This window comes from Dasypus novemcinctus, chromosome 5 (assembly GCF_030445035.2).
Source record: "Dasypus novemcinctus isolate mDasNov1 chromosome 5, mDasNov1.1.hap2, whole genome shotgun sequence".
In the NCBI taxonomy this organism is placed as follows: domain Eukaryota; kingdom Metazoa; phylum Chordata; class Mammalia; order Cingulata; family Dasypodidae; genus Dasypus; species Dasypus novemcinctus.
Genome location: NC_080677.1, coordinates 33398304 through 33407313, shown reverse-complemented (window position 1 = coordinate 33407313; position 9010 = coordinate 33398304).

The following is a 9010-nucleotide window of genomic DNA, read 5'->3' as shown; positions in this document are numbered from 1 at the left end:
TGCCTCGATTTATTACCTTGATGAAGTTTCCAGACCATGGCAGAGGAAAGGGAAACCCAGGAAGAGCTCAACAGATTCCCAGAGTTGAGGACTTGAAGATGAAAGTCCAGAGAAACAAGGGTACCAAAGTGTGCAAGATAAAGAACCGGACAGGAGAGAGTTTCAAAGAGCTGCCAAGAGTCCCACTCAAGAATCCAGCAGAGTAATGATCAGTGCATGTGTGTGAGACCAAGAGGATTAGAAAGAATAGTGTGCAGTGTTCACATGGGGCTAGGAATAGTGTGTTCCCACCCACGAGCCAGGCTGCAAAACCTTATAATTCACAGGACAATGGGGAGAGTATTCAGAAGAGTCTTGTCTCAGGAGTGGGAAATAATTAGCCCTAGAGTGAATGCTACTCTGGTCCCACCTAATCAATCTGACTGAAAAGGGTCAAACTGTTTCCAAATACTTTAAATGCATAACAGAACAAATGCATGGAAATGCATTAAGAATATGCATGGAAACACAAATATCTGGCATTCAACAAGGTAAAATTCCAAATGTCTGGTATCCAATCAAAAATTATCAGATATGTAAAGAAGCAGGAAAATGCTTAAAACCCATAATAAGGAGAAAAACCATCCAATCAAAACTGACCCAGAGCTGGCAAAGATTGTAGAATTAGCAGGAAAAAAGACATTTTAGCAAACATTATGACTTGTATTTATGATATTCAGAAAGCTAAGTAGAGACTTGGAAGACATAAAAAAGACTCAAATCAAATTTACAGACATTAAAACTACAATCCCTAAGATGAAAAATATACTGCATTTTTTTGCAGATTAGACATTGCAAAAGAAAAGATTAATAGCAATAGAAACTATCCAAAATGAAACAGAAACAGAAAAAAAATAGCCAAAAGAAAAGAACTGTGGGTTCAAATGGGTAAATGTAGTATCTGAAAGGAGGGTGGTACAAAAAAAAAATTGAAGAAATAGTAGCTGAAAACTTTCCAAACTTAATGAAAATTATAAACCCACAGACCTAAACACCTCAATGGACCTAAGCACAGGAAACGAAAAGAAAATCAGGCCCATCAAAATCAAATTACTTAAAACCAGTGTTTTAGTTTGCTAAAGGCTGCCAAGGCAATATAGTAGAAATGGGTTGGCTTACAATGAGGACATATGACCTTATAGGCTCATAGTTCTGAGGCCATGAAAGTGTCCAAATCAAGGCATCATCATAGATATTTTCTCCCTGAGCTGCAGCTGTGAGGCACATGGCAGCTCCACTCATCTTCTGCCTCTTCTCCAGCTTCATTGCTTTCAGCTTCTGCTAAAGTGGCTCCTCTCAGTTCCTATATTTTGTTGATTTAGCCTCTGGCTCCCAGGGTCGTTTCCCTCAGCTTCTGGATGTTTCTCTCTCTGTGTCTCCGTATTTTTCTCCTGGGTATAAAGGACTCCAGTAGAGAGGATTAAGTCCCACCTTGGGACACACAATCTAATCAAAGGTCCTTAACTGAAGTAAGTTAATCAAAAGTCCCCACCTACAATAAAATTACACATACAGGAATGGATTAACTCTAAGGTCATGAACTTTTGAGGTCCACTCAGGTTCAAACTGTTGCAACCAGTGATAACAAGAAAATCTTAAAAGCAGCCAAAAAAAAAAAAGACTTATTACATACAGAAGAACAAAGATAAAGATAAGGTTCAGGTTTCTTGTTTCTTGTTGGAAGTGAGAAGATAGTGGAGTAACATCTTTAAAGCAAGGAAAGATTAATCTCCCAAGCTATCATTCTATACCTAGCAAAAATATCTTTCAAACACAAAAGCAAAGTAGAGATGTTTCAGACATATAAAAGCTAGAAGAATATAAGCAGATCTACAATATAGGAATGGTAAAAGGGCATTTTCAGGCAGAAGAAAATTATGCCAGATGGAAATACAAATGTACACAAAGGAAGGAAGAGAACCTGAAATGGCAACTACATGGGTAAATACATAAGTTTTTTTCTTATTATTTAAGTCTCTTTAAAATGTTATTGACTGGGGAAACAGACTTGGCCTAGTGGTTAGGGCATCCATCTACCACATGGGAGGTCCGCAGTTCAAACCCCGGGCCTCCTTGACCCGTGTGGAGCTGGCCCATGCGCACTGCTGATGCACACAAGGAGTGCCGTGCCAGACAGGGGTGACCCCGCGTAGGGGAGCCCCACATGCAAGGAGTGCGCCCGTAAGGAGAGCCGCCCAGCATGAAAGAAAGTGCAGCCTGCCCAGGAATGGTGCCGCCCACACTTCCCGTGCCGCTGACAACAACAGAAGCGGACCAAGAGACAAGATGCAGCAAATAGACACAGAACAGACAACCAGAGGAGGGAGGGGAATTAAAAATAAATAAATAAATCTTTAAAAAAAAATAAAAATAAAATGTTATTGACTGTTTGTACAATGTATTTTGGCATTTGTGATATATGTAAAAGTAAAATGCATGATAGGACAGCATAAAAATAAGGAGGTAAGAAATAGAAGTATACTATTTTAAGGTTATTAAATCCAGAGTAGTTTAACATCACTTGAAAGTAGATGGTGATAAGTTAGAAATGTATTCTGTAAATGATAGAGCAACCACTAAATTACAAAACACTCTGTTAATAAGTCAACCAAGGAGATAAATGAAATTATGTTTTTAAAAAAAGACACACAATTGAACATAAGCTGTCAGATAAAATTAGGATGCTCAGTTAAATTTCATTTTGAATTCAGATAAACCATTGCTTCAGATAAACACTTTTTAGTATAAGTATTTCCCATGCAATATTAGGGATATACTTACACCAAAAAAATCATTCATGGTTTCTCTGAAATTCAAATTTAACTAGGCATCCTTTATTCCTATTTGCTAAATCTGAAACCCTAATTAATCCAAAGGAAGTCAGAAAAAAGGAAATGGAGAACAAAGAACACATGGGACAATAAGATGGTCAACATAAACCCAACAATATCAATAATTATATTAACAGTAAATAGGGAAGCAGATGTGGCTCAAATGATAGAGCTTCTACCTACCATATGGGAGGACCTGGGTTTGATCAGTGGGTCCTCCTGGTAAAAAAGAAGAAGAGAAAGCGTGCCCACATAGCAAGCCAGTGCCCGTGTGAGTGCCTGTGTGAGTGCCCACACGGTGAGCCAGTGCCCTGCGCAAGTGAGTCACACAGCAAGATGATGATGCATCGAAAGAGAGACAAGGGGAGAATCAAGGTGAAGCACAGCAGAGACCAGGAATTGAGGTGGCACAATTGGCAGGGAACCGCTCTCCCAATCAGAGGTCTCCAGGATTGAATCCCGGTGAATCCTAGAGGAGAGAAAATGAGAAGAGAAGACAACACAGACAGCAAAAACAGCAGGGTGGGAAGAGGGGAAGAGGGAAAATAAATAAACAAATAAGTCTTTTTTAAAAAATAAAAACAGTAAATAGTCTATCCTGATACATGCCGCTATATAGATGAACCTTGAAGACATCATGTTGAGTGAAATAAGTCAGACACAAAGAGACAGGTATTATATGAAACCACTTATATGAAATCACTAGAATGTGCAAACAAATAGAGATGGAAAGTATTAATAGAATAAGCTTACCAGAGCTTAGAGTGGGGAGAGGAGGAATGGAGAGTTAATGTATAATGAGAGTAGGGTTTCTCTTTGGGGTGAAGAGAAAACTCTGGTAATGGACGGTGATGAGGGTAGGAAAACATTGTGAAAATGATTAACCCACTGAATGGTATGTTTGGGAGTGGTTGAGATGGGAAAGTTTATGTTATATATATATGTTTCCACATTAAAAAAAAAAAAAAAGAGCAGCTAAAGAGACAATGACAATTAAATGCAATACATTATCCTGAACTGAACCTAATAATGGAGGAGAAACGGCCCAAAAGGACATTTTTGGGGCACATGGAAAAATTGAAATATAGACTGAAAGCTTTGCATCAATGTTTTAAGCTTATGAACTTGATAACTGTGCTTAAGGTGACCACAAAAGTTAATATCCTTGTTCTTAGGAAATACCCATGGAAGTATGCATTCAAGGAGTATGATGTACACAACTTACTCTCAAATGTTAGAAAGTTGATAGATAAATATAGACAGATGGATTGATTAACAGACGGATAGATAAAGTGACACAGCAAATGTGAAAAATGTTAAAATTGGTGGATCTGGGCATGGAACAGTAGGTAAGTTGCAGTTCTCTGTATAGATCTTGTATCATTTTTGCAACTGTACCGTAAGTTTGAAATTATTTCAAAATAAAACATTTTAACAAAGAAAAAAATAAATGGCCTAACAGCCCTCATTTAAAAGGTCATGATTGTCAGACTGGATCAAGAAAGCAAGGCCCAAAGATATGCTGCTTATAAGAAATACAGGTTAAATATAAAGATAAAAATAGGTTAAAAATAAAAGAAGGGAAGCGGGTGTGGCTCAAGTGCTAGGGCTTCCACCTACCATATGGGAGAACACAGGCTTAATCCCTGGGCCTCCTGGTGAAAAAGAAGAAGAGAAAGCGTGCCTGTGCAGTGTGCCAGTTCCTGCATGGCAAGCCAGTGCCCCTGTGGTGAGCTGAGTGCCCACACAGCAAGGGTGTGCCCACGTAAGTGAGTCACATGGCAAGATGATGATGCAACAAAAGAGAGATGAAGGGAGAGTCAAGGTGAAGTGTAGCAGAAACCAGGAACTGAGGTGACACAGCTAACAGGGAAACTCTCTCCACATCAGAGGTCCCCAGGATCAAATCTTGGTGAATCCTAGAGAAGAGAAAATGAAAAGACCAAAAGAGAAACAGATACAGAAGATCACACAGTGAATGGATACAGACACCAAAAACAGCAGGGTGGGGAGGGAGGGGAAGGGAAAGAGGGGATAGATACATAAATAAATAAATATTTTTTAAAAAGGTAAAAGTAAAAGGGTAGCAAATGATATGCCAATCTAATTCTAGTCAAAAGAAAGCTGGGGAAAGCGGACTTGGCCCAGTGGATAGAGCATTCATCTACCACATGGGTCTGCGGTTCAAACCCCGGGCCTCCTTGACCCGTGTGGAGCTGGCCCATGCATAGTACTGATGCGCACAAGGAGTGCCGTGCCATGCAGGGGTGTCCCCCACTTAGGGGAGCCCCACACCCAAGGAATGCACCCTGTAAGGAGAGCTGCCCAGTGCGAAAGGAAGTGCAGCCTGCCCAGGAATGGCACCACACACATGGAGAACTGACACGGCAAGATGACACACACACAAAAAAACACAAATTCCCGGTGCCGCTGATAAAGATAGAATGGTCACAGAAGAACACACAGTGAATGGACACAGAGAGCAGACAACTGGGGGGGAGGGGGGGTGGGGGGGGCTGGGAGAAGGGGAGAGAAATAAATAAAAAAGAAAACTGGAATAGCTATATTGATACCAGACATAGCAGATTTCAGAGGAAAGAATATTATCAGGAATAAAAATAAAGTTCATTTATAATGATAAAGGAATCAATGGATCCAGAGAACAAAACAAACATAAACATTTATGAACCCAATAACAGAGCTCCTAAGTTCATTAAGCAAAAATCAAGAAGACTGCAAGGAGAAATAGACAAATCTACAATTATAATCAGAGATTCCTATACCCTTTCTCATGAGTTGATAGAATAAGTAGATAGAAAATCATCAAGGATACAGAAGATTTGGCCAACACGCTCAACCAATATGACCTAACTGACATTTATAAAGCACTCCACCCAATAACAGAATACATACTTGTTTCAAATATGAAACATTACCAAGATAGACCATATTCTGGACTGTAAAAGAAGTCTCAATAAACTGAAAATCACTGAGGTCATAAAAAGCATGTTATGGGGGGGATAAATAAATAAATAAAATAAAATAATTTTTTAAAAAGTATGTTATCTGATCGCAGTGAAATCAATTAGAAATTAATAACAGAAAGATCTCAGAATATCCAAAAATATTTGGAAATTAAATAACACATTCCTAAATAACTCACGGATCAAAGAAGAAATCAAAAGGAAAATTAGAAAGTATTTTTAAATGAATGGACATGACAATATAATATATCAAAATTAGTGGAGTGCTGCTAAAGCAGTATTCAGAGGGAAATTTACACCATTAAGTGTGTGTCTATATTAGAAAACAACAAAGGTCTTGAATGATCTCATCATCCTCTTTAAAAAGCTAGAAAAAGAAGGGCAAATTACATTCAAATTAAGCAGAGGAAAGGAAATAATAAAGATCAGGGCAGAAATGAAAGAAATAGGAGGCAAAAGAACAATAGAGAAAATCAGTGAAACCAAAGCTTTTCCTTTGAAAAAGTCAATAAAATTAATAAACCTCTAGCCACACTGATGAGGAAAAATAGTTATAATACACAAATTCACAGTATTATGAGTGAGAGAGGTGACATCACTACAGATTCTACAGACATTAAAAGGAAATACTGGGAAGCGGATGTGGCTCAAGTGATAGAGTTTCTGCCTACCATATGGGAGGAACTGGGTTCAATATCTGGGGCCTCCTGGTGAAAAAAAAGAAGAGAAATTGTGCCCACATGGTGAGCCAGTGCCTGCATGGTGAGCCGGTGAGCATGTGTGCCCATGTGGTGAATGTAAGTGCCCGTGAGGTGAGCCAGTGTCTGTGTGAGTGCCCACATGGTAAGTCAGTGCCCGTGCAAGTGAATCACACAGCAAGATGATGATGCAACAAAAGAGAGACAAGGCGAGAATCAAGGTAAAGTGCCACACAAAGCAGGAATGGAGGTGGTGCAATTGACAGAGAACTCTCTCCATATCAGGATGCTCCAGGATTAAATCCCGGTGAATCCTAGAGAAGAGAAAATGAAAAAAGAAGACAACACAGACAGCAAAAGAAAAACAACCAGGCAGGAGTAGGGGAAGGGGGGAAATAAATAAATAAATCTTAAAAAAAAAAAAAAAAAAGAAATACTATACACGACTTAATGCCCAAAAATTCAACACCTTAGATGAAAGGGAAAAATTCTTTGACATACAACCTTCCAAAGATTACTCAAAAAGAAATAGATAACTCAACTAGTATTTTAGCTACTAAATAAATTGAATCTGTAGTTTGAAACCTTCTTACAAAGAAAACTCAAGGCCCATTTTGCTTCACTGGGGAATTCTAACAAACATTTAAGGAAGGAATAATATCTATTCTGCACAACAAAAAGGAGAGAACACTACCAACTCATTCTATGAGGCTCACATTACCTTAATGTCCAGGCTCACATTACCTAATGTCCAGACAACTCTTAATGTCCAGAGTTGGTAGAAAATTACCAACTAATATCCCTCATGAACCCAGATGAAAAACATCTGAAACAAATGTTAGCATATCAATTCTAATAGTAAATAAAAAGGATAATATATCATGACCAAATGGGGTTTATCTCAGGAATGCAAGGCTGGTTTAACAAATTCAGATTACCAATCATTTTAGTTCTCCATATTAACTAGCTACAAAAGATCAGTCCAATATACAAGGAAAAAACATATGATGAAGCCCAACATCCATTCTTGATTAAAAACTTCCAGGAATCTAAGAATAAAAAGAAATATCCTCAACTTGATAAAGAGCATCTATGAAAAACCCACAGCTAGGGAAGCAGATATGGCTCAGGTGACTGGACTCCCACCTACCACATGGGAGGTCGCTGGTTCAGATCCCGGGGCCTCCTAAAGAAGACAGCAAACTGGCATGATGGGAAGTGCAGCAAACTGACACAACAAGATGATGCAACAAAAGATGCAGGGAAGAAAAACATAATGAAAGATACAACAAAAACAGGGGGTGGAGGTGGCTCAAGTGATTAGGCACTTCCTCCCAAATCAGAGGTTCCAGGTTTGGCTACCAGTGCCTCCTAAAGAAACAAGGAAGATGAAAAGACACGGCAAGTGAAAAACAACAAGGTGGTGGGGAGAAATAAATTAATTTAATTAATCCTTAAAAAAAAACAACCATAGCTACCATCTTACTTAATGGTGAAAGACTGAATATTTCCCCTCTACAATCAGGTGCAAGTTGATGAGTAAATCTTCTCTTACTACTTCTATTCAACAATTGTACTAGAATTCTCAGCCAGTGTGATGAGACAAGACAAAGAAATAAAAGACACACAAATTAGAAAGGAAGAAGTAAACCATTCTTTATTCACAGACAACATGACTGTCTATGTGAAAAATCCAGTGGTGTCTACAGAAAAAGCTACTAGCACTAATAGGTAAATTTAGCAAGGTTGCAGGATACAAAATCAATATACAAAAATCAATTGAATGTCTTAATACTAGCAACAAATGATTAGAAATGGAAGATTTAAAACAATACCATTTACAAGAGCATAAAACATTTGAAATAGGAATAAATCTGACAGAAGATATGAAAGTCCTATACTTTCATATAAAACATTGCTAAGAGAAAATTTTAAGGTCCTAAACAAATGGAGAGATATATCTTGTTCATGGTTAAGAAGACTCAGTATTGTTAAGAAGTCAATTCTTCCCAAACTGACCTTTGAATTCAATACACTCTCTTTTAAAATACCAGGAGTCTTTGTTTTAGAAATTGACAACCTGATGCTAAAATTCATTTGAAAATGCTAAGAATCTAGGACAGTCAAAACAACTTTGAAAAGGAAGAACAGAATTGGAGGGAAAATCTATCCTATTTCAAGACTTATTATAAAGCCACAACAATCAAGACAGTATGATACCAGAGTCACACTGGACAAATAGAACAATGGCACAGTAGAGAGAGTTCAGAAATAGACCCACACATATATGGACTACTGACTTTTTACAAAGATGCAAAGATAACTCAATAGGAAAAGGATAGTCTTTTAACAAATGATGATGAAACAACTAGATATGCATGAGCAAAAAGAAAAATGAGCTTCAGTCCGCAATTCACACTAAATATAAAAATTAACTCAAAATGGACCACAGTCCTAA